This window comes from Paramormyrops kingsleyae, chromosome 8 (assembly GCF_048594095.1).
Source record: "Paramormyrops kingsleyae isolate MSU_618 chromosome 8, PKINGS_0.4, whole genome shotgun sequence".
NCBI classification, from domain to species: domain Eukaryota; kingdom Metazoa; phylum Chordata; class Actinopteri; order Osteoglossiformes; family Mormyridae; genus Paramormyrops; species Paramormyrops kingsleyae.
In genome coordinates, this window is record NC_132804.1 from 3,030,309 (window position 1) to 3,057,686 (window position 27,378).

Here is a 27,378-nt window from a genome sequence, read left to right on the forward strand (position 1 = left end):
GCAGTGGCCGCCTCCCAGTGTTTGCCGAGGAGGCGAAGACGACATCAGTGCCTGGAGCAAAGTGCTCCTGCGTGTAGGAATTTGGAGGAATTACAGACACGTCTGCTCAAAGGAGGAAAAACAGCTCTCCTTATTAAAGGCAACTTCTTAGGGAAACACTTGGTGCGATAATGAGGCCTTTTATGCATTACATATTGTGAGTAGATTTAGTATGGGGCAGCAGCTCTGCACATCAAACGCAGAGCGTAGCTATTAGGCAGAGCTGAGAGACACTGCGTGAAAAGGAGTGGAAAATTAAAACTGAAGCAGCCAGGAAAGGCTTAATTTACTGGCATGTACAGTATGCAAATGAGATTACTCTCAGCTTAACGGCATCATTTATGTCCATAATAACAGCATCATCATTACGGGGCTCAAATTAAATTACACCGTAATTAGCATATCAAAGTGATTGGTTAAAGTTTAAAACAAATACCCAATTTTGTTAATGAACAGCTGTAATCATCGCGTACACTCCGGTGAAAACATACAAAACAAATATGTATTTTGGGATCCCCCCCCCCGCCAATGTCAGGTCTGAAGCATGGGGGGGGGGGGTCTTACCTGGAGAGCTCCCCAGTCAGCCGACATTTACCAAACGCTCTGTGATCAAAGATGCTGCTTGCAGGCTTGACACTTTGGGAAATCGTCAATAAAATACTAATCAGTTCATGGCTGCTGAGGACAGCCACGCTTGTCCAAGCCCACCGCCGCAGAGCTTTCCCAGAACGTTCGCCCAAACACCACGATGGGTCAGCGCTACCTTTTCCCCAAGAATACGGGGATGCACATTTTGGGTCGAATCACAAGCCAAGCTGCGAATCACACATGCATGCATACACACGCAAGCACGGATACACGCACGTACAAATGTACAGACACACACGCACAAACTTTTGTTAAGACGTCTACAGAAAGCAGACCCTCTTCTTGTCACATCTCCCCCGTTTGATCTCAAGAATTCACACTCTCGACACGCTACACACTTTGAACGTTTTAAGTCTAACCCTTTTTTTCCCCTTCATTTTTCACCCCCCTCAATCTACCACCCAGCCCAAATCAAACCCGTGGTTGACATACATTATCAGACAAAGAGTGTCCAGATTTTAAAGAAGTGGCTTTTTATTTTATTCATTGAGGAATCCATTAAAGGCCTTATTCCTAAGAAGTATGCAAATGATGTGCCTTTCAAGGTAGTGCTGAGGTGTGTCCACTCCATCAGCTAACGATGGTGCTCATTACATGCAAAGCGCGCGAGTGACGCCCCACTGTTAGCTCTGCCTGCGTAAATCCCTCTGAGATGCAAATACCTCACTTCTAATTAAAGGATACTACATCCAAATGCACCTTCACAGCTAGCAGCCGGCAACATAAATTTCATTTTTTCAGCAGAACGTGAAACCCAGAGCGGCCACTGGGAAACATGGCACTAATTTATATTTATTGCGCTCCCCCCCCCCCCCCCCATTCCACGGTCCCGCATACTCTTCGTCTCCCGCCTCCTTCCTGCGATTCGGACCCGCATGTGCGTGGCTGCCCCGTGACACCGCATGCATGCCGAGGGCAACAAAGGGTTAACAGAGGGAGAGAAGCGGCACATGGGAACCACCTTTCCGTCTGTATACATTTACAATGTTTACACGTTTGGCAGTAAACATATTTACAAGGAAACGTGCTGCTGTTCTCAGAAAACGACCTTGAAGTCGGTAAACAGTCACCTGACAAAGTTCATTAACGTACGATAAGGAACATTTCTCACTCTGTCGCCGTTTGGAAACCATTTCCTGTTCACAATATGTAACATTAATTTTTACATTTCAGATGAAATTTGTTTGACCTCTAACAAGCATTCAACCTGATAGTCATTACATCTCCAGATCAGCCAATTCAAAATTATGAAATTATTTGCTCTGTTCTTCAGAGACAGCAGTAATTTAGCTATTGATACGATAAAAAGCAGCTATGCTACAAACACAAAACCGAACGGTTATCTCCCATCATCTCTATTTTCTCCCGTTTCATTTTGGTTTCGTAGAAACAGTGTGATGTGACATGCCATTAACTATCTGCTAATTATTATGGTAAATACATCTAGATGTACATTTAGCAATATTATATCAAAAAAAACGTCATACTCAGAAATACAGAAAGGCTGTTAGGGACAGATAGATGGTCTTAATGAAGGCGACACCCCAGTTTAAGCTCTATCCCCCCCAAACACTTCAGCTGTTTGTTGATTGTGGAGACTGACCTTCAACATTCTGTAGGTCTCACCATCCTATTTTTCCATGGAAACAGATAACAGCGAACAAACATCGGACTCAAGAGGATTGTGGGATGCAGGTTAGGCCACTCAAGGGTTCATTTGGAGGGAAAAAAAGTCATGTGAATCTCGACCGTCTTTGTAGCAGAGGAGAAAAAATGCCGCTAATGACTCTTACGTCCAGTAGAGCTCGGAATGGAGGAGTCGTCTTTACACTTAAATTTACACCAAGGTCCGGGTTCAAATTCCGGTCATATCCATGGATGTTAAAACGAGCGGCGGCTAATGTGTTTCACCGTCAGCCCCAAGACAAGGCAAACAAACACACGGCCCCTATCAGAAGTGATATTTGACAACTTGTTGGCGTTCTGGGTTTTTTAATCTGGTCTCTGGCCAGGGAGTGAGAGAGCTGTCAGCTTGGAGAGGGTCACCCTACGGCCCAAGCGGACGGGGCAAAAAGGAGACGGCTCATTCAGCCAGGACGAGGGAGCAGGATGGAGAGACGGAAGGGGAACGGGATCCGCAAAGATGCATGGAGGACGGCTCATTCCATCAGGATGTAGTGTGGCCGAGAGGGAAAATGGGGGTGTGGGAGAGAGAGAGAACGGAGAGAGAATAAAAAAAAAAAAAGTGAGAATGGGAGAAGAAAGAGGGGAAAAGGTGGACGAATATCAGAGGCAAGCCTGAAGCTGGGAGGATGAGTGCTGTAACGCTTAGAAAAGCTGGGCCTTCACACATTTGTTTCTTATTGTCTAAGTGGCATTTAAAAGCTGCTCCCCAAGAGGGCCTCTCAGCCGAGCCGGCTGCTCCAGCGGGGAGGCTACCATATTAGGATGTGTATGGTAAAGTAAACAATAACATAGTTGCAATGAAATGGAAATTTTTCAGCTAATGGTGTTTGTCATTCCTGTTTCCAGGGGCCGGGCGGCTCCACGCTTTTTCTCCTTAACCCAGGGAGACTCTGTTTATGAAAACAACACTAGAGCCAAGACTTTAGCCGGTGCAAAACACAGTAAATAAATATGTCTTTAAAATCGCCTTGCCTGCTTCTTTCTGCTTGAAACATCAAATAAACTCAGATTTCACATGAAACGAGCTTTCCACTTCTGACATGAAGAGCATTCTGCTTCACTTACATCTTAAAACCGCCAAATATGAATAAAACACTGAAAACACTGCAGTCTTCTCCGTTTGGAGTAGGAGTCAGGGGGCGGCACGTAATTTGCAATGATGTATGGATGATGTGTTTTTCTGGAAACAATGGTTTCTGGAGCAGTCGGCCAAGTTGCAGTTAAACAGAATCAAATGAATAATACTTGATATGTCTGGGTCTGAAGGTTCAATTTCTCCCTAATTCAAACAACATGCACTGCAATTCGGATGTAATGTAACACTTATTTCACTTGTTACAATGGTTAGCAGCCCACCCCCCCCCCCCCCAGCCCCCCAACATGGCTCCCCTAAAAAGGCCACAGTCGCAGTTACTATAGGTTTTATGCCAAGGAAGTAACACAGCCATGTTACACAGGCCTAAAGGCCAGGAACTGAGCCCCCTACCCGGGAAATGACACCCAGGGACAAGCCTGAAGGTGAGGAACTGAGCCCCCTACCCGGGAAACGACAACCAGGGACAGGCTGGAAGGCCAGGAACTGAGTCCCCTACCCGGGAAACGGTACCCAGGGACAGGCTGGCCTAAGGCACAAACTTAAAACTGCCAATGGTACCTCAATCTAGCCTAGAATGTGCAGGGCAATGCCACACCATATTAACCCAGACCAATGCTTGAAAGCTTCATATGAACTTAGCAAGTCCAGGCCAGTGCTGCCTACCTTCATATGAACTTAGCAAGTCCAGGCCAGTGCTGCCTACCTTCACATGAACTTAGCAAGTCCAGGCCAGTGCTGCCTACCTTCACATGAACTTAGCAAGTCCAGGCCAGTGCTGCCTACCTTCACATGAACTTAGCAAGTCCAGGCCAGTGCTGCCTACCTTCATATGAACTTAGCAAGTCCAGGCCAGTGCTGCCTACCTTCATATGAACTTAGCAAGTCCAGGCGAATGCTGCCTACCTTCATATGAACTTAGCAAGTCCAGGCCAGTGCTGCCTACCTTCATATGAACTTAGCAAGTCCAGGCCAGTGCGGCCTACCTTCATATGAACTTAGCAAGTCCAGGCCAGTGCTGCCTACCTTCATATGAACTTAGCAAGTCCAGGCCAGTGCTGCCTACCTTCACATGAACTTAGCAAGTCCAGGCCAGTGCTGCCTACCTTCACATGAACTTAGCAAGTCCAGGCCAGTGCTGCCTACCTTCACATGAACTTAGCAAGTCCAGGCCAGTGCTGCCTACCTTCATATGAACTTAGCAAGTCCAGGCCAGTGCTGCCTACCTTCATATGAACTTAGCAAGTCCAGGCCAGTGCTGCCTACCTTCATATGAACTTAGCAAGTCCAGGCGAATGCTGCCTACCTTCATATGAACTTAGCAAGTCCAGGCCAGTGCTGCCTACCTTCATATGAACTTAGCAAGTCCAGGCCAGTGCTGCCTACCTTCATATGAACTTAGCAAGTCCAGGCCAGTGCTGCCTACCTTCATATGAACTTAGCAAGTCCAGGCCAGTGCTGCCTACCTTCATATGAACTTAGCAAGTCCAGGCCAATGCTGCCTACCTTCACATGAACTTAGCAAGTCCAGGCCAGTGCTGCCTACCTTCATATGAACTTAGCAAGTCCAGGCCAGTGCTGCCTACCTTCATATGAACTTAGCAAGTCCAGGCCAGTGCTGCCTACCTTCATATGAACTTAGCAAGTCCAGGCCAGTGCTGCCTACCTTCACATGAACTTAGCAAGTCCAGGCCAGTGCTGCCTACCTTCATATGAACTTAGCAAGTCCAGGCCAGTGCTGCCTACCTTCATATGAACTTAGCAAGTCCAGGCCAGTGCTGCCTACCTTCATATGAACTTAGCAAGTCCAGGCCAGTGCTGCCTACCTTCATATGAACTTAGCAAGTCCAGGCCAGTGCTGCCTACCTTCATATGAACTTAGCAAGTCCAGGCCAATGCTGCCTACCTTCACATGAACTTAGCAAGTCCAGGCCAGTGCTGCCTACCTTCATATGAACTTAGCAAGTCCAGGCCAGTGCTGCCTACCTTCATATGAACTTAGCAAGTCCAGGCCAGTGCTGCCTACCTTCAAAAACTGAGCCCAGTGCTACATAGCTTCATATGAACCTTGCAATGCTACGTATCAGTAGCAGTCCAAACCCCATGCAATCCAAACAGTTTATGGCTATAATCAGGACCCATTTGGTCTTCTCCATTTCTTCCCTTCCCTCTGACCTTCATCTGTTGCACAGAGGATGACCTAACCATTTGTTTGGGGCCATTCTGTGAAACAGCCAGACTGGGTACTCAAATTGTGACTTCCCCAGGTAAACTGAGTAGTAAATGAGAACCAGAGCACGAGACTGTAAAAAATACAGCAAGTGAAGTATTAAAAAAGTCCTGCAATGGACCGTCATTACAACCCCTGATGGCCATAGGATAGCTACACACTGAAAATTAAATACTGCTCTGATCTGATTTTGATTAGAGGTCTCTGGTGCCTTGTGCCCAGAATTCAATTGTTATTTTGCCTCTGATTTTCCTGTTTGCCCTGAAATTCCGGCATTCCACTGAAATGCTCACACCCAAGCCACCGTGTCCCGTTTAGAGAAGCGTGGCCCATGCGTAGACCATGCACATTCTTCCCGAGAAAGTCCAGACTGAACTCTGCCCCTTCCTGCCATCTGCCATACCTGCTAATTCCCATTCAGTGGACAGGGCCAAGACGAGCCTGTGTTTGTGACCAATGGCTGCCCTCCTAACAACTCAAATGCGAATTAAAGTCAATTCGAAACAAAATCAAGCAGAGCAGGTATATTAGAACCAGTGGTCTGTGCTGTTATATGTTTAACATATAACATTTGTCCTTTATGGACAAACTGTTCAACATTTCCTCCTGGGATCAATACAGTACATCCATCCACCCATCCCTGTGTATTAATGGTGAGAAGCTTCTCTGCAGTTTTAATCTCAATGTTATTTAATACACGTAACTATATTTTTTCACACTTAAAAATAAAATGCAGTTAGACACTGCGGGGGGTCACTGAATTATGCCAAATAGTTTCAGATTGCAGATGGCACCTTCAAAACATGTCACTGATAAAGCGCCACATGAAGCATAGTCTCTATTTGAAAAGCAATGTTGCTCACACAGGGGGCGACAGGTGCTTCTCTGCTCCGCTGCTTAATCTCACACGTCCTGCACTAGGCGCACATTAACTCGCACAGCCTGTTTAAGCCAAGCAATAAAAGTAAATAAAACAAGGACACGGTGGCGGTGATCACCGGCGGGTCCCGCCGCGGCGTGTGAGACGCAGCGCCGCACTTTCACTGCGATCCGGGCAGGGAGCCGGGGCCGCCGCGCCGCTTACGGCTTGTGAAATACACGGGGACAAAAAAAAATCGCTTTTGGCAGAAAACATTTAACTTTGTCGTTAGCAATCTGCCCCATGTGGCACTTTAGCAACAGCCGCTTGTTTATTATGTGCGGCGGAAAGCGATTAAAGGAGCTCTTAAGAGTCACCGTGTTATAAATGCATGGGAAGACAGCCGGCTGTAAACGCGGCGGAATTAAAGCTCACCAAACCTAATACTAATACATAGCAATTTCCAGCTTGATGCTGATATCAAGAAATTACTTTTTTAACGTAAGCAATAAACGCATTTGGATTCAACCAACAATTACACCTCTTTTCTCAACGGACATCTGTTTTGCGGCTTTTTTTTCCAGGGCAGACTGGAAATGTACGCATTCACTCACAACAGCGAACAACAGATTACCTTTGGAGCAAAGACATTCCTCACCCTATCAACCGATTACCGTTGCTAGAAAAAGACATACAGGCTTCCTGGGCTTCTGACCCTAACCCCATCGCCTGGTTCTAACCCTACCCCAACACACATTGTGAAGGAGACTTAACGCTGACTATCCACTGATGACAACAGCAAGACATTCAAAACTTAACATGCGTCTAATTTTTTTTTTAAGGCGGGTGAGGAAATAGGACAGCCAAGAGGGACAATCCACAGAACCTCAGCCACCATAGTGTGTTCGTTATTAAACTAGCTTTACCATGAGCTATTTTAACTGTAAAATCAAGCCTTTTGTTGGATTTCCTCGTTGTTAATCCCCAAACAAACAAACACGCGGAGACACGCAAACATAATGCCTCCCACTGCAGCACAATGAAAACCACTCTTTCATATTAAACCAAAGCCTACTTCTAAACGGCTTTAAGGACCCAGCATGTTAATCCCATAAGCTGCCACAGGGATTTCTGTATTACACATGCAATCAAAATCACATCGGAAAGTTGTGTCAATGATTAGGCTGATTTCAGCACATTAACGTTAATTACACAACAGTCGGAAAGATCTCGGACCGATCTTGCATCTGGAAGAACCAGATGTGAGCTCAAAAAGAACCTGCTTTTTATGTATGCGGTGATCGCGGAGAATGCATTTGAAATAAATAGGTTTTCTCTTTTTTTCCACGAGTGCTGTTTTCCATTTTGCTAAATGAACAAATGATTGCTTGAATCAAAATATAGAATAAAAAGGCTTTCAGCATGAAACGGTGATGGAAGCAGAAGGGATACCTGCCTCCCCACATGGGGGATAATGCAAAACCTTTAAACACTTTAACTCGTACAAATTATAGGCCAATGATTTATTTTGTTCAATGCAAACACTGGAACATTTCCGACCGCCACTGAACCGAATACCCTTTGAAATACAATAGTTGTCCAAATGCTGGCTTGGAAAAAGACAATGGATTCAGCTTTGTAGTTCTCATATATAAATGCTATTATTACAATAAACTTTTTATTTAAAGGACTGCATTTTCCCCTCCGAAACTACAGAGAAAAATCGAAGAAACCACAAGACCAGGGGTTAAGGAACATTCACCTGGGAGTAATGATCTCCACTCCAGTGGCTTTCCGAGGATCTGAAGTTTACACGGGCTGGGGCATCCTTACCTCTATGGACGCGGGAACGGCCACACCTCTACGGACGCGGGAACGGCTACACTTATATCAGCATGTAAACAGCTATACATCTACCGGCATGTAAACAGCTATACATCTACCGGCGTGTAAATGGCTATACTTCTACCAGTGACTAAACGGCTGTACCTCTACCAGTGTATAAACAGCTATATATACTATCTGCTGAACAGCCCTACACCCTCGAAATAGCTGGAGAGTGCACAGAAAAAATATATTATCTCTGTCTAAAACAAGCAAGAAGGAATAAATTAGCAGCGAGCTTAATCTGGATCAATTCACTTAAGTGACTTAAGCCATTCAAGGAAAAAAAGCAGCTGGATAACAGCTGTAAAGCATTTGGTTTATCATGATGAATAAACCGACTAAATGACTCAATCAGAAGCTTGAGAAATCTGGTTATTAGTTATAATCGTCTAGCATATCTGGTATAAGATTCCCTGGTTTACCACACATTGTCATCCACAAATTAACCAGGTTAGCTGTCCCACCACAGTGTCATCCAATCTATAAGAGGTTCAAGCGTTTGCAGTATGTATCCAGCTAACGATGTGAAGAGGTTTCAAATCGCTCCCCCTTTCTGCACGTACCATTACTCGTGTTCCAAACTACATTTGCTACACTAAAAAACATGCAAAATACACATGCTCTTCAGAGTATAGAGTACGCACTTTTGTTTGCTGCTCTATGCATATTTGTTCCTGTTATTTGGATGCCTTAAGCACTGCACTAAACCCTCTTACATGTTTTCACGTCTGAACTTTTCCATTCACATTAATAACATATAAATGCCCCCCCCCCTTGAATTTGTTGCTTAGACTGTGGCTTTACCCAAAGCTGCCCGTAATGTCAGATATGTTACTGCTCTGGGGGGCCGTTTCAAAGCATATTTATGAAAGCAAGACATAAACCTGAGCTACAGCTGTGTGTCCTGAACAGCCAGGCTGACTGACCTGGACATTTCAACACCGTTTCTTTGTCCTACTAGGTGACCAATGTTCGATGAGCAGGACAGCGCCACATGACACCTGGTAGTAATATAAGATGCATACCAGAGTCTACTGTGCCGTGCTAGACTACAATGTTCCTTGAGGGCAGATGTGACGTTGGCTCACCATAGAGCCAGCTGTTCACCTGCCACCCTAAAGCCGGAGTTACAGTATTAAGAGAGTGATCTTCAAAAGCAGCCATGTCATTTCTGTTTATTTTCATATAACCAGTAAAAATCCGTTGATGATACAGGCACGCCTGAACAGGAAATCTGACTATGTTCAAACAACAGGAACCAAATATTAACCAGAGTTTTAACGAGAGATGCACTACAGAAAAGCAGTCAATGTATAGATAATCTTATGTTTGTTTGGTAGTTACTCTTTACAGTGAGATAGAAAAAAATGTCAATTAGAACAATATGTACTAAGATGGCTACCACACAGTTATTTATTAATCTAGGGGTATGTCTCACATAGAGATAGTCATCTAATACATGGTGGTGTGTTTACCTTCTACAAGGGCTTGCTTGCTTAAAGCAATCTTCACTTCCGATTCTAAGAGATCAGCCTTCTTACCCTGTGGACAGAAAAAAATAACAGGTTGTAATCATACAAGTGCTTTATCTAACCAAGGCACACGTGCAGAAATCGTGGGCTAAAACGACAGTCAGGAAATTGTTACTCGCAGGTCTACTTCAGTCGTGATGTGTGTCATGCCCCAAACGGCCACAAGGGGACTGCTGGGAGGGCACTGCCTGTCCATTCGTACGGCCTACACTTCCTCTGCATTCTGCCTCCACCCACCGGGCATCTACATGAACCCCTTGTCATTCCAATAAAGGCTGACTGGCTGACAGATGCGCGTGTGGGGATTCCAGAGCTATCTGACTGCGTGCAGATATCAAAGCACGGCATTTCATATATATCAAACTGCATGTGAAACTCGGGCCTTTTAACATATCCTGAAACCTGCCCTCTATTTGAATATTGGCCTGACAATGTGTGTGTCTGTGAGGGGGGGGGGTGTCAGGGTTAGGTCATGTGGCTCGTTCACAGGCTTGCACCTGACTTTATTCTGGTTTGTGAGGCATCTCGTTTACTTATTTTTCGGGACAGCTTCTCTGAGTATGAAAACACCAGTAAATCAGCATCGCTCCGGTAACGAGATCTTCCCACGCGCGATAGGTGCTGCACCACGTTGCATGACCCGTTTGGGTGAGCGGGGACGGGGAGCTCCGTGGCACGCAGGACGAGCACTGGAAGGGGACGCTTGCGTTCAGATGCTGGAAAAGTGCAACACAACCGTGAAGTGCGACTGGTGATTGTGGGTGAAAGCCTTTGGTTAACCCTTTGACAGCCAGCAGCTGAGGCGGTCGGCTGGTCACATCCAGGGCGCATTTACTTCATGCTATTTTCATTACTACTGTGTGTGAATATGTCATGACAGACTGAAAGGGGGTGAAAATATTAATTTTTCCCAAAAATTAGCTGTTTTTTTTTTTTTTTTTAAACCGGGAAAGCATGGCTTATATGACATTTATAGTTAAATTTGAGGCGTCAACTTTCATTGACGTTACGGGAAACAGACAGGTGTTATATCAAATCTGACACATACAGACATTCTTCAGTCAGTCATCATGTATTCATCCACAGGTCTATACTTTTGTGAATTTAAAATGAATCATTTAACTTCACAGCTAAGGTCGAGGCTAAACTAAAACTAGAGAGATTTATCCAAATACAATGGAAAATAATTATTAAATTATGTTTTTCCCTGCCTAAAACAAACAAAGACCCCTCATCTTCCTGGTGTTGCCACTGAGGAGAGACCCTCCCAAACATCTGCAGAATCCAGGAGGGCCAATTCGGGCTACTGGCCAGACCGCGGACAGAATCCAGGTGGGCCAATTCGGGCTACTGGCCAGACCGCGGACAGAATCCAGGAGGGCCAAATCGGGCTACTGGCCGGACCGCGGACAGAATCCAGGAGGGCCAATTCGGGCTACTGGCCGGACCGCGGACAGAATCCAGGAGGGCCAAATCGGGCTACTGGCCGGACCGCGGACAGAATCCAGGAGGGCCAATTCGGGCTACTGGCCGGACCGCGGACAGAATCCAGGAGGGCCAATTCGGGCTCCAGGCCTGACCCCGGACAGAATCCAGGAGGGCCAATTCGGGCTACTGGCCGGACCCCAGGCTGAATCCAGGAGGGCAGACTGGCGAGCAAACTTAGGACACAATCTCAGTGGCATTTGAATAAAAGCATTTAAGCGAACCCAAATATGAAGAATGTCAATTCATTTATCCAAAGCTTTTGTATGTGTCTTATTTGGCAGTCAAAACAGGAGCCCGGTATCTGTGGGGCCTGGTTCTGTGGGGTTTGGTGTTTATCTGGCTGCAGCTGCACACAGATTTAAATGCGCAAATGCTCACTTTCTGTGTTAATGAAGCAATTGTCCTTGCTAATACTGGTCAACCCTGACTGAATAACTCTTGATTCTCATGATTCATCACCCTCAGTAGGTATCAGGCTCAAAAGCATAGGACTGAACCTGTATCTATTATACTCACAATAAAAAGGAGGATATGGGACATGACTGAAGCGGAGCAGGGTACAGCTTCTACCCACTATGCAGGACAGAAGCAGAGCAGGGTACAGCTTCTACCCGGTGCACAGGATTGAAGCGGAGCAGGGTACAGCTTCTACCCACTATGCAGGACGGAAGCGGAGCAGGGTACAGCTTCTACCCACTATGCAGGACAGAAGCAGAGCAGGGTACAGCTTCTACCCGGTGCACAGGATTGAAGCGGAGCAGGGTACAGCTTCTACCCACTATGCAGGACGGAAGCGGAGCAGGGTACAGCTTCTACCCGGTGCACAGGATTGAGGCAGAGCAGGGTACAGCTTCTACCCGGTGCACAGGATTGAAGCAGAGCAGGGTACAGCTTCTACCCGGTGCACAGGATTGAAGCGGAGCAGGGTACAGCTTCTACCCACTATGCAGGACGGAAGCAGAGCAGGGTACAGCTTCTACCCACTATGCAGGACGAAAGCGGAGCAGGGTACAGCTTCTACCCGATGCACAGGATTGAGGCAGAGCAGGGTACAGCTTCTACCCGGTGCACAGGATTGAGGCAGAGCAGGGTACAGCTTCTACCCGGTGCACAGGATTGAGGCAGAGCAGGGTACAGCTTCTACCAGGTGCACAGGATTGAAGCAGAGCAGGGTACAGCTTCTACCCACTATGCAGGACGGAAGCAGAGCAGGGTACAGCTTCTACCCGGTGCACAGGATTGAGGCAGAGCAGGGTACAGCTTCTACCCGGTGCACAGGATTGAAGCAGAGCAGGGTACAGCTTCTAGCAGGTGCACAGGATTGAAGCAGAGCAGGGTTCAGCTTCTACCCGGTGCACAGGATTGAAGCAGAGCAGGGTACAGCTTCTACCCACTATGCAGGACGGAAGCAGAGCAGGGTACAGCTTCTACCCGGTGCACAGGATTGAGGCAGAGCAGGGTACAGCTTCTACCCGGTGCACAGGATTGAAGCAGAGCAGGGTACAGCTTCTAGCAGGTGCACAGGATTGAAGCAGAGCAGGGTTCAGCTTCTACCCGGTGCACAGGATTGAAGCAGAGCAGGGTACAGCTTCTACCAGGTGCACAGGATTGAAGCAGAGCAGGGTACAGCTTCTACCCGGTGCACAGGATTGAAGCAGAGCAGGGTACAGCTTCTACCCGGTGCACAGGATTGAAGCAGAGCAGGGTACAGCTTCAATCCTCTGTGTAGGACCAAAGCAGAACTGGGAAGAGTATTTACCCCCTGTGTAGGACCAAAGAAGTGAAACGTACAGCTTCTACCCATCGCGTAGGAAGGACGCAGAGCAGGGTACAGCTTCTACCTGCTCATAAAGCAGTCAGAGTGCTAAACTGACTGAGACAATAGTTGCATTTCTACAACTTACAGCAAGTTCTCATAAGCTGCTCTGCAATGTTTATAGAACTGTACCTTGTACAACGCAGTTCATACTATATTATTCCTGTTAGATAAGTCAGACTTGTATGCATAATTCACATCTACACATGGCTCCAGAAAACATACAAACATTTCCCAAGCTGGCTGTAAATCAGTGGCCATTAGGAGGCAGCGTGAACACGGGGCGTGTGCTTCTCCATCTGCTCCACGCCATTTCCCTTCAGCCGGCAATGCCATGGTCGTCACGCTGGAATCAGAGACGGGCCCGGACTCGGCAACAGAACAGAGCCGCTCAGAGAAGCTCCCCAGCGCTCCTAATGGACAGGCTTTTAGGCACTTCAAGCCACTCGCTGAGAAGAGGAGCGCATGAATATTTAAGACAGGCAGACGTTATTCCATCAATTAGCCCGAGTATGCTTCATACGATATGTGTGGCTATTCCACAGATGCCCCCAGCCAACTGCAACGTGCCATTACCATATTAATTTATGCTCAATTTCTCCATCATCAATTGGACGGGCCACCGATTTACCCCCGTCCCCGAAAAATGAGCCCTCGCTCTACCTCGGTTCTCTACTGGCTCACAAATGGATCTCAAAAAGAAAAAAAATGAAAAATACGAGACTCACCATGCTGTATGTGAGGAAGTGAGGGCGAGGGAAAAATGCAGAGAGAGCAGTGACTGATATCTACACCCCGCGTATTTGTGTTTGTTTTTAGGGTGTGTGCTTAAGATTTTCCATGTCACTGTCTGCTCCGAAATACAGGAAAATCTAAAAAGTGAGTCACTTCGAAACAAATGTAGCTGTTTACAAGTGATTCACAAAAGGGCTGATTGTACAGCTTCTCTCTTTGTACTCTTATTAACACAGAGCGATACAATGAAAACATACATGTCGTAAAACAGCCTCAAAGGAAGAGAGAGAAAAAAAACAGGCCAAGCGTTTGTCAAGGCGAGCTTTTGGCATGGTGGGGTGCACCCGCATTTACTGTAAACAAAGGCACTTTCCAGGCCCCCGGCAGACGCAAACAGCGCCCCAACACCCAACTCCTCTGGACGTTTAAAAGCTGAAATTGCAAGACCGCAGCCCGTCCCACGTCAGGATCCGGGACGCTTTTTTTTTTCCATTTTTCTTTTTTTCCGGACCTGCCTTCACGTTCTGCTGAGCTAGAAACAAAGTACACAGAGTACACAGGGAGCGCTTTTTAATACCAAGGAAGGGGAATTCCTGGCCGAGCCCAAAACAAACAGGCCGCACATTTCTCCGCACTGTTTAAATGTTCTCCGGCAGACAGCACACCCGCGGCAGAATGGGCCCCGTCACCATTCCCAGACACGGCGGCATGGGTGCGAGAAAAGAGCAAACAGGGAAAAGGGCAGTGCGCTCTAACCCTCCTCCAGTAGGACCGAACAGAGGAAAGTTTCAGCTAAGTCTGCAACCCCGTGACTATCCAGCAGCTCATCACAGCAGCATGTCACACAGCGCTACTTTTAGAGATAAATCCCCCCTCCCTGAATGTAACCTGTGTGTCCCCCTCCAGCTCTCTCCTCTCACCTGACAGAAACCCACCGTGATATTAACATCGATAGCACGGCAGTCACGGGGGGCACGGTGAGAGCACCGGGTTCGTCTGCGGTCCGCGAAGGTCCCTCTCGCCAGACACCGGGGCAACGTCCGGACAGCTGGACGGCTGAAGGCAGGGGTGCTGCCCCCCCCCCCCCATAAAGCGGACTCCTCAGCCAGCTGCTCCTCTAGCAGGGACAGGAGGATGTAAAGCGAGGCGCACGCCTACACGCACATCCGAAGGAGGAGGCAAAATATACAGAGTGAAGAGCATGAAAGCGGGTGAAGAGAAGACCGTCTGACTTACCCATGAACAGTGAAAGTCAGGTCTGAGAAAACAAAGCAAAAAGTAAATCCCCCGCGTTCAAAAAACAGCACGACGAGCTTGATGTGTGGGTCCGCAGAGGGGAGGCGTGCAGCGGCTGCTGGGGCCCGACAGAGCCTGAGGAACTGCAGCTATGTGGTCTAAACACAACAAAAGCCGAAGCCTCGCAGTGTCGAGATTAAATATGCAGGAAGAGGCCCTTTGCATAAACACAAACACTCTGCAAATGAACAACTGGCAGGAGCAAGCGGCCGCTGCGGGTCCTACCTGTGCAAGGCTGCTTTTTAATTAAATAGAGCACCTGGTGCCCTCATAATGGGGCAGAAAGAAGCAAACAGGAGCTCTGTGTGTGCGTGTGTGTGTGTGTGTGTGTTTTACACAGCAGTCTTTAATAAACGCCCGTGCATTCGCAAACATATTCCTAAGGGGTGCGAAATCTGTTCGCCAAGTCGTTCCAAGTCCTTGAAAAACACTTGTTAAAGCGATACGGCTAAATCCTCCGCGGAGTTGCACGCAGAGGTGGGAGTTTATGGCCCGCCGTCCCCTCCTACCTTTACGGCTATTGCGCAGGTTTCCTCAGTTACCCGGAAAAAAAGAAGGAAGAAAGGAAAAATGCGTCTGGATTTTAACGCCTGCGTGGTGACGCATTCAGCCAGTGCACAGGGACAGAACTCCATTACAACACAGATATGCATTAATACAGAAAGTCTGTTTCGGAAGCAGCGTCTAAACTCATCCACCTTCTTAAGAAGAGATCATACAAGTACTCACTTTTACTCATTTCAGAGAGGGAGGTGGAAAGAAAAAGTAAAAGCAAAACTTAATCTAGGACGATGTTAAACATCCTGAACAGTTTACAGGTCCCAGGTGATTAATAAGTTGTGAAAAGCCCTTTCAGATTCTCCCAGCACCGGTACTGTATTAGCTCGAATGGAATGATCATGTTACCAAAGATTGCAAACGTCCCCCAGTGACGGATTCTGAGGGAGCCGTATTTCTGTCTGTTGTCATACGCCGCAAGAGCGTTCGAATGCGGCAGCACTGGGAACACCGCCTTTTGGATGAACGGGAGACGGAGCGTAAACCACAAGAGCAGGATGACGGCAGAAAACAAAACGAATCATAAAGGCAACACTGTCCACCCTGCAGCCCCCTCTCACTTGAAGGGAATTAAAGTGCCCGGGAGTGGCGGAATCCAGCGGGCTTGGCGGCCAAGCCAGACAGGAACGGGAGCTGAGGAGCAGGGAAGAGCTGCGGAGTGGCCCCGGACGCCAAGGTGATGAGCGGAACGTCATTGTCATGTGAGATCCACTTGCTGGGAACAGATGGGGAAGACAGAGGTAGAGAGAGAGTGAGTGTGTCTCTATGGGGGTACTCTAAAGGGCGAGGGGCAGTAGGGGGGCAAGAAAAGGAGCCCTCTGGAAAATAAACACGCTATAGCGTTTCAATGGCTGGAGACACAAACATTCCATTGCTGAGGCTAATTATCGGTGGGAAATAACAACAGAGGAACCCGGCGAAGCCAGTGGCTGAGGCTGGGGGGGAGCTGGAGGCTGGGGGGGGGGGGGGGGGGGCTGGGAGCCCGTGTGGCAGCCAGCCGACTCGCACACCAGATGTGAACCTCTACCAGAACGCCCCCGCACAAGCTCTCGGACCACAGGTCGCATCGCGGGGCTTGGAAAATACCAAACGATACTAGACTGGGAGCCAAACTGGGAGTTTATGGCCCCCAGTGTCTTATGTAACACATGTACAGCGAGCGCGTGTCATGCGGGCATTTCAATTTCAAGGGGGGTGTGGGGTAACATATGGAACGTTTTTATGTCTAACAACTACCTAGTGAGTCATAAAAATGGCGGTCAGAAAAGGCCTTTCATTGGGTTCAAGTGTGACCACTTCAATAAATTCCCAGTAGGAGGCGCAAGAGGGAACCATAAAAGCACAACCAAGTCGCCACCATGACTCCAGCTAAGTGTATTAATCGGCCTGCCTGTGCTGGAACAGCCGTCACATGTGTATCGCTGTCACCAATTAACCGGAGTGTCCCCAGTCACTGGGAAAACGGCGACCTTCCAGACAGGAACTGGAGTGTGTGGATTTTGTTAATATGAAGTACAGCGATACGACACAAAGATTAAAGACAAGCCAAGTGGACTTTGTTGTTGTGGCAGCCATACAGAAGTATACAGCATTACGAGACGCTGCTTCCCCTGGACCACTGGGCAATAAGGCCCAGGCAGGAACCACCCAGGCAGGAACCACCCACGCAGGAACCACTGTCCACTCTCCCCTTTGTGGGTCTAGGTTGACTAGCCTCTTTCAGTTTTGACCACAACAAAACTCTTGCATTGTAATATAACTCTAGTCCGGAGTACAAACCTCATAATGCAAAATACGACCTTCCCGGGGGGGGGGGCGGGGGGCAGCTCAATACACCTCCCATCCACGCTTTAGGAAATGTACAAATCATTTGGATGGATGTTTTATTTGTATTTATCCTTGACTGATGCTTTTATGAACACAGAGACAAACGATCTAGTCGTTGGTCATTCTCTGTCACACACAAAGCCACTGATTTATGCTGAAATCCCACAGACAGACACCAAAACCATATTGGCCTTTTGTGGCGATAAACCTTATATTTCAGCACAATGTCAGGGAAATGCCACATGCAGGACTGACTAACAGTGCGGGGACTCGCAGAGCTCGACACCTTAGGCAACTGCATTATGGGCAACTGTCCTCTTCTGAGCGTTACATTAGAAGCAGCTGGCTGCCCAACGGCACCTAGGAGACGCATATTTGTCTGTTTATCCGCATGCTGAGCTAGCGGCACAGGTGGGGGGGGGGACGCGTTTAGGTGGCCCCAGATGATGTCACATCAACACGGTAAGCATGCTAAATCCCAAAATGCGTTGATTGCTCCAGAAAAGGAACCAATTAAAGACTTACACCTGGATGTGGGGATATACCTACCCCCCCCCCCCCCCAAGCAGACCACTGGGCGGGAAGCAGCCCGTCGAGGTCACGCCCATCGCCTCGCTCCCCCACCAACCCGGTCTCCCCAATCCTGCACATCACACACACATTCCAGAAGCACTTTTCGTGCCTCTCTGCACTTGTTCTGCCAGCCGGGGCAAACTCTCTGTTCTCGTTAACAGCTCTGCGACTAAAACCACAGAAATTGTGCTTGTGGTGAGAGACATGTCATTCCGGCCTTGGTCTGAGGAGCAGAGACACTGCTGTGACCTAAAACATTAAAAATAAAAAAAAACCCTCTCACTGACTCCTCCGTCAAGAGGGAAAGACGTCTGAAGATAGCTGCACAAAAGAACTGCCCTTCATTTCAGAAGAAGAAGAAAAAAAGTTTTCATTTCATTAAGTGAAGACTAAAGCACCATTATCTCCCCACAGACCATAATCACCAACCGAAGGATAACAGGACAGAAAGCAGTTTCCAGTTTAGTCATTAAAAGGTCTTTGTTTTTCCTTTTCTCTCAGAAGAGAATATGCAGTCAAATAATAGCAGCAGATCCCAGGGCAAGATTCACAAACATGCTGGACCTTTCAGCCTCGTCTGCCGGGCGGCGCTAAAGCGCTAACGGAACTGCGCTAAACCGCTAGCCGGCTTGACAAAGGGCCTCTTAGCTTCAGTCAGCTGTATCAGCTGCTCTCTGTTCCTGACCTCCTCACACGGAGGCTGAGGACTCAGCAGACCGACAGAAAGGCCTCCCTCCTCCACCCCGCCCTCTCTCTCTCTCTCTGCCTCCTCGGTAAGGAACAAGTGTAATTAACCACGTTTCAAAAATCAAAATCGGAACGAGCATGCAAACTGTTTCATAAATCGTATGTAATGTTTTAAAAGACTAGTGCTCGAAGGTGCTCGCAATGCAACTACTACCCTTTAAATGGAGACCCGGAAGGATTCGGCGCAAAAAATAGTAACTTTGGATTTAATTAGCTTATAAAAATAATTGCCATTAGCCATCTCAAGGGCTGCGGCGTCGGCGGCCCCTCCCCCCTCCCCCCACCCCCATCCCCGACGCACTGAAGACAGAGGAGGAGCAGCGGTTCTGACGCCCACGTCCCGCATTGACACCGCCGGCCAGTTCATTAGAATACTGTCACTGTAATTAGGTCAGCCAGAGGTTAGGCCTTTAGCTCAGTGGCTGGATTATAACATGTGAGGCTTGGGGCTTGGTACGGATGCTGGTACGGGTGCAGGTACGGGTATGGGTGCGGGTGCGGGTACGGGTACGGGTGCGGGTGCCGGTACGGGTACGGGTGCGGGTGCGGGTACGGGTGCGGGTGTAGGTACGGGTACGGGTACGGGTGCGGGTGTGGGTACGGGTGCGGGTGCAGGTACGGGTGCGGGTGTAGGTACGGGTGCGGGTGTAGGTACGGGTGTGGGTACGGGTACGGGTGCGGGTGCAGGTGTAGGTACGGGTGCGGGTGTAGGTACGGGTACGGGTACGGGTGCGGGTGTAGGTACGGGTGCAGGTACGGGTGCGGGTGTAGGTACGGGTGCGGGTGTAGGTACGGGTGCGGGTGTAGGTACGGGTACGGGTACGGGTGCGGGTGTAGGTACGGGTACGGGTACGGGTGCGGACACCGCACGGACAGCAGGTGCAAGCACAGAAGGACCCGATCAGAGCTTCTGTACAATCCTCCATGAAAACTTAAATAAATGTTTCGATATTCCAAACAGATGTCCTGAATATATATGCATTAATATTTCATACTGCACTTATTAGAATTACGATCGTAACGACTCCCCGGGTTTTATAAATATATAAGTACCATAAGCCATATTTCTGACAGTCAATCGTAACAGTAACTTTTCACACAAAGTCATACATAAAAAGCTAAGACACAGCATTCCAGAGGTCATTCTTTTAACAATGGAAACTTAACCAGCTATGAAATTACACATTATTCAAAATATGAGTCTATTCTGTCGTTTGAACAGGGGGGGAAAAAAAGCAAATACATGCATTTATCACCTTGCGAATAAGTAGCTGCTGTGCCGGACGCTTAATGTATGCAGGAAAGCAGTGCTGACAAATGTGCGGACTGGGCGTGAGGGGCACGGGGAAACGGGGCCACGCATACCCGCCGTGAACCTACAAGCCATGCAAATGTTTCCACTCACGAGTTCAAACCCCACGCAAATTGAGAGACATCCTTCATGCTGACGTGTCTCCGGATCCTGGAGGACACTGCATCTTTCTCCGCAGTGAACGGGGACGACACTGCACCTTTCTCCGCGGTGAACGGGGACGACACTGCACCTTTCTCCGCGGTGAACGGGGACGACACTGCATCTTTCTCCGCGGTGAACGGGGACGACACTGCATCTTTCTCCGCGGTGAACGGGGACGACACTGCATCTTTCTCCGCGGTGAACGGGGACGACACTGCACCTTTCTCCGCGGTGAACGGGGACGACACTGTACCTTTCTCCGCGGTGAACGGGGACGACACTGCATCTTTCTCCGCGGTGAACGGGGACGACACTGCACCTTTCTCCGCGGTGAACGGGGACGACACTGCACCTTTCTCCGCGGTGAACGGGGACGACACTGCATCTTTCTCCGTGGTGAACGGGGACGTCAGCCATGGCCTCTCCGGTCCGGTCACGGTGCAGCTCGCCTCACCGTACTCCCATGCCGGCACGGAGATGCCGACCTTCCCAATTGCCCGGAGAGCCTCTCTCTCACAAGAGACCCCAGCTGGCCCTTAATCACTAGCTCAGGAGCCCGAATCCCAGGTGGGAGGGAAGCCATTATTAACTCATTAACACAAAATTATAAATAAGCAATTGCAGTAATTATATCAGAAAGTTACTCTGTGTTTGCACCAAACCGCAACGTCTTCTTATTTGACCCAGGACTATGGGGACGTCACACGATGGCCGACCGGCTGGCACTCGAATGCTAAGAAGCGGTGGCACGGGCCGGCACCCTGAGCGGGCCCCCCGAGCGGGCACCCCGAGCAGGACAGAAACGTGAACGAGCACCTGCCCGTGTGGCTGACAAGATGACAGTTTCCCAGTCAGTTTAACCCAATTTCAGCTCACGGTCACCCGCACGCAGTTACATAAGGGGGGGGGCATTTACAGTACGAGCACAGGAAATCGCTTGAGGCAGGCTGTGGGTAGGCGGGGGCATCACTGAGGAACATGGCAGTGGCGGGGTATAGGCTTCCGTGCGTGAAGGCGTTGGGGGGGGGGGTGTGTGTGTGAGAAATATATATAGTCAGTCTGGCCCCCTTTTATCCCCCCCAGACTCTTGGATAGTGCAAGCCCTCCAATTCATCGGGGACCTCCAAGATTAACACGCCAACACCAGATTGCTGATACAGAGGCTTTAGTGAAAAATACATTTATATTGATGTCATTGATAAGAATACAGATTGTCAATGAGCAAAGATATTCAACTGTGGGGAAGTATTTACTCGATCGGTTAGTATTTACTTGATTAATTATGTATCCATAATTCAGTGCAGAAATTAATAATTCAATTATATAAATGAGCGGTGAAATTAGGGGTGGGCGAACCTTGAGACGGATGTATTCCCAGCCCCGAGATCATGACTCATGCTAATGGGAAGGTATGAAATTTCAGTGCACTCATCACCCGCTTAGCTTTCCTTCTCCTACAAGAGTTCCTGAAAAGCAGTGATGAGAAATCAAGAAATAAATAGATAAGCCGGAGAGTTGCCATGGAAACGGTCGACAACATCCCAATATAGGGGCGCTTTCAGAGCATCTCAGGCTGGCCCGGCGATTCGGTCCGCTTGGCGTTCCCACGAGGATGCTGACAGTCAGCTCCTACACTGAGCTTGGAATTGCCCCATGCCCCCTGTGTCACACTCACGAGGCTTAGGGACCAGATGTAAAAGCTAACCCTGGACCACAGACGGTGCCTTCAGATGGTGTACCTCAGAGTCTTTAAAAAGAACATCTACATCTCCAAACTTTCAAGATCAAAACCCTAAAAGCTGAATTTTATGCACCATGCAACAGGCTTAGAAAACAACAGCTAATACAGTGGACATCACCACCTCAGATTCCGGAACTAATCTTTTATTAAAAACTGGTTCACCAGAAAAATAAACCAATGTCACTTTTCCTAAGAACGCAAGAAAGCATTAAGATGCATTATTAAAAATTTGAAAGAAAAAAAAAAAAGTCATCTCTCTGTCACACTGGCTGAGATAGATGGAAATAGATCCCGTGCTGCGAGACGTATCGTCAGGACACGTCCGCCATATATCACGTCGGTGTGAAATGACGTGGTCTAAATTTAAACCCAACCGAAAAGTACAGCGACAGGCCGCTTACCTAAATTATTCAGCACTATACCGTTATTAGGGGCCCATATAGAATGAAAATTAAATATAGCTGCTTCCTCTTAATTATGACTCTGGTTAACACCCGCTGCAAAAACCCAGTGCCTCCCAGCACTTGGCCGGCTCAAAGCCCAGTTCCGGTGGGGGGGCTGTTATCCTTGGGTGTAACACTCATTTCTGAAAGCGTCGGGAATTAAAATAAACATCTGCCATTCAGCACTACAATAGGGTGCATTGTGCAATATTCCAGAGAGGAATGACCACGTTTTGGAAGCTGCCCCACTAACCTTTGGGAGGGGGGGTGGGGGTGAAGGGGGATTTTTCAGGGTACCCGCAGCTCTCAGATCCCGCCAGGCAGCAGCCATGATTCTCTACACCAGTCTCTGATGTGTAGAGTGACCACAGTCTGTTCTGCTTCCAACACGTGAATTAGGACCCAGAGAGTCAGACACTCGAGACGGAAATCAGCCGATATTCACACACTCACGCTTTTCTCTGTCTATAAAGCACTTTAAAAGATTCAAACATTAATGACTGAATTGAACTGAATGTTACAGACTTAACTTGAAATTCATATGGTGTACGTCTCTCACTATAATAGGATCCGATTTCTTAATTTGTTCATTTTAATTATTATTATTATTATTTAAGATGTACACGGGATCTCAGTGTCTGAAGTGACCAGAGAATCCAGGCAAGCAAAGTCCATGTTTCATAATGGAGACCCTCTGTGCTCAAGTACGCCTTGGATGTTATTTACGGGCAAATATCAGCACTTTATTTTTCTGATACAACGCGGCACTAAACCTTGGCTGATCATTAGTGGCTGGTGTCTCCCAGAGAGCTCCTGGTTCCCAGTTTAGCTACTGTTCATTTCCCCCTCAGCATGTCTATCCTGCTGAACTCCCCGACCTTGAGTGAGGACGTCATCCGCATCCGTGCTCATCCCGGAGCCAAAGACGACGGTGGTGTGGCACGTGTCGCAAAGGCCCCTTTTAACTTCATTTCACATGCAAGATTCTTAGGTAACATAGCAGAGACTCCTGTCCAGTGACGTATGTGCAGCTTGCACGATCCAGTGGTGAAACGGAGCACTCCCCTTAAGAACTTTGAGACAGCGCTAAAGACCATTTCCTGTCAAAATCAGAGTTCCTCTTTTCTCTTTAGTGATCTGTCAGTACTACACCTGCAGGATAAAAAAAATACAAGCACACAAATAGCCAGCACTGTGTTTGTGGTAAATTACTTTCAATGCAACAGCATCTGAATTATAGCATTTTATTTTAAACAAAACAAAAAAAATTCCTTGTACTCAACGTCGACTGATACAAACTGTATCACACAGCACAGTAAACTCACACATACGGACTGAATGGATTTCACTTTAAATCGTCCTGGAGCAAGTTTCTGTGGTATATGGAATGGCAAATGTGCAAATATCAAAACGATGACAGACGTACGACTGGCCAGTCTCACGGACACTCTGTCAAACCAAGATGTCCCTTAAATTTCAGAGTAACAGCTGCATGGTTGACCGTAATTAGAGAACTGCACAGCAGCACTGGGTGGTTACGGCAGCGCTTTCAAATGACTGGAGATGATTTCATTTGAATGCCAACTTGAATAAATGAATAAAACAGGAGTTTCCCTTTAAGGTAAAAAACTAGCAGTAATATCACAGCATAATAATGAATGAAGGACTAAAATGCTAATGTCTTAATTATTAAACACTAAAATATAGAAAACTGAAACAACAAAAAAAAAAAAAAATCAGGTTTGTGAAAAGCAAGAATAATATTAAGGGCCAAGGGTGGGCTCTTTCGGAAAGAGCCGAATATGCGAACTTTGCTGGGTACAGTGAGATTTGTGGTGCTTAGCCAGCAGCACAGAATGCACCACACTGAAAATAATTAAAAAGCAAATAAAAGCTAAAGCTAATAGCAAAATTAAAGATATAAGACTAAGCCTGTTGAACTGAAACTAAAATAAAACAGAATGAATGAAATTACAGAACACGCTGCTAGTTATGCTATCGGTATGATGATGGGGCCTGATCCCTTACGCGCGATACGTATTCATAAGCTGCAGACAACGGCGACAAGCACCCGCGGCTCGATGCTAACCTCGCTAAACCCTAAGAGGCTGTGCAGGGTCTCTGGAAGGCCAGCTTACAGTCAGCCTTGCCCCCCCCCCCCCCCCATTTGCACAGCACACTGCTTCTCCTCTATGCATCAATCCGCCCGACAAACGGGCCTCATGCAAATGGAGAAACCCCAAAGCTGCTAAACTGTTCTCTTTTAATATTTGAATATTTAAATAATGGTATATCGCACTGATTTCCATGTGTGTGTACAGGAGCCGTACGTCATGGGACAAGGCAGAGATAACGTGTTTGTCAAAATTTCCATTCGTAAGAATATAGTCCTCTTAGGAACCGGTTTTGTAACGGAGGTGATACCGCAACACGGTCTCCCTGACACTTGGCTAGCCTAACCAACGGAGGTGATACCGCGACACGGTCTCCCTGACACTCGGCTAGCCTAACCAACGGAGGTGATACCGCGACACGGTCTCCCTGACACTTGGCTAGCCTAACCAACGGAGGTGATACCGCGACACGGTCTCCCTGACACTTGATCGGCTAGCCTAACCAACGGAGGTGATACCGCGACACGGTCTCCCTGACACTTGATCGGCTAGCCTAACCAACGGAGGTGATACCGCGACACGGTCTCCCTGACACTTGGCTAGCCTAACCAACGGAGGTGATACCGCGACACGGTCTCCCTGACACTCGGCTAGCCTAACCAACGGAGGTGATACCGCGACACGGTCTCCCTGACACTCGGCTAGCCTAACCAACGGAGGTGATACCGCGACACGGTCTCCCTGACACTCGGCTAGCCTAACCAACGGAGGTGATACCGTGACACGGTCTCCCTGACACTCGGCTAGCCTAACCAACGGAGGTGATACCGTGACACGGTCTCCCTGACACTCGGCTAGCCTAACCACCCACCATCTACATCCAGAGTTGCAGATCGGCAGATTAAACCACCTCACACTCACTGCCAGCACCCCCGTGCACACCTCCACTCTCCTCCTGTCGAAGCAAGCGGCCGTTTGGCGTGGGGAGGCGGAGTGAGAGGGGCCACCACACCTCCCCCTGGAGAGGTCGCAGCCCAGGTACTTCATGCATAAACATCCCTCACCCCCCCGGCCCCCCATGAGCCTCACTCTGGTACACCTCTTACTTGAACGTATGTCAGGGATAGAACCAGATTTACGACACGTCGTGTACCCAGGCCTCAGAAATGAAGGATTCATCGTAAAATTGTCTGGGCCACCGGATAGATGTAGCAGCCAACGTCAGCCGGGACTGGGTCGGCCGCGATCCCGGCCTTTGAGCACCCAACAGCCACGATGAGAGAGAACAGGGTTCGATCCAAAAACACAAGAAGAGCTCTGCTGCAGAATATCAAAGCATGCAACTCAAATTTAAGCAAAGTCCTTTATAAGCAAGTTACATTTCAATCTTTTAACAATATGGAGAAATCTATTGGGTTTTCTCAGTTCACTGAAGAACAGCAGTCATGCTCTCAATCGAGGCTGTACACAGGATGGGACCTGAAATACAATGATTTTTTTTTCCTGGGCAAATGTGAATAATTGAATGCTGATGAAGGTGTTTTTTTTAATGGAGAATTTACACCAAGGTGAGCAGTCCAGCTGTCAGACTTGTCACACAGGAGTGACCGCCGTCCATAGAAGAACCGGAGATGATTAAAAGTGCTCAGTGTGTTTAAATGCGGATCAGTGTCCATGTGAGTGCAGTTACACAGCTTAAAAACAGGAAGTACTGCCAAGGACTCTGGCTTCTCCATTTAAGCCGAGTCAAAGCACAGACTGTCCATCAGGGTCACGTGAAGCTCAGCCACTCCATCGCTCCAGCTCAACACTTCAGTTGCCTCTGACAGTAGAATGATTAACCTTCACTGCAGTATGTGTTTGCTCTGAATGTAAAAGGTAGATTATGAACAAGACAAGAAACATAAGTAATGACATGGTCAAACTACAGCCCGGTGATGAAAGAAGAGGATCTGAGCAGCCAAAACATTCAGCATCATGGATCCTTCCAGTGAAACTCTCAGCTGACCATCCCAAAGCACACTCAGATGGTGTTCAATGTAAACTAGTGCAGGACACTCCAACGCTGCCCAAAACCTGATAACCTTAAGAGGTCAGGGCTTTGAGAAGAGCTTTCTTTAACCTCGAGCTTACCATCCGGCTAGCAATCCAAGGGAAAAGACCCAAGGCGGATAGTCTCCCCCATATAACTGGAAGATACCACAGCCCAGCCTCACATCTAATTGGCTCTCAGTCTGCATGTCATAACGAATCACATACGGATCTGACCATCCAATCCAAGGCCAAGTGACTCCTGAGCAGTGCTCTGGGACCCACAGTAACTCGCACGGAGACAGAGTGTCACATTAGACGCGTGTATTTACCCCGTAAACAAGCCCCCAGCACAGGAGCCCCGCGGCCTGGAGGATCACGGCATCCACCGTGCGGCGGTGAAGGTCAGCCGCTACCCGTGTTTACAGGACGCCAGGAGCTTTGAAGCCGCCGTTTGGCGATACGGCGTCTGCAGCGGGACGATGTTTGTTTGCAGCGTATTTGCACACGACACATGGGGCACGTGTTTCACACGGAGCCCCAGATCCAACACGCTGACACGACTGATCTCTGGGGCGA

General features: G+C 48.1%; 1 protein-coding gene across 7 annotated transcripts in view; it reads right to left on the reverse strand.

Moving 5' to 3' along the window:
* foxp1b (forkhead box P1b) overlaps positions 1-27,378 on the reverse strand; it is a 146,523-nt gene that overhangs the window by 80,536 nt on the left and 38,609 nt on the right. For 5 of the 7 annotated variants that reach the window (XM_023793945.2, XM_023793940.2, XM_023793947.2 and 2 more), the window contains exon 3: positions 9,918-9,984. The exons of 1 other annotated variant lie outside the window; for it this stretch is intronic. The gene's annotated coding sequence lies outside the window, so the exon portion shown is untranslated. Of the gene's footprint in view, positions 1-9,917; positions 9,985-15,249; positions 15,521-27,378 lie in introns of those variants that run through there. One more of the 7 variants, XM_023793942.2, reaches the window with a different exon arrangement.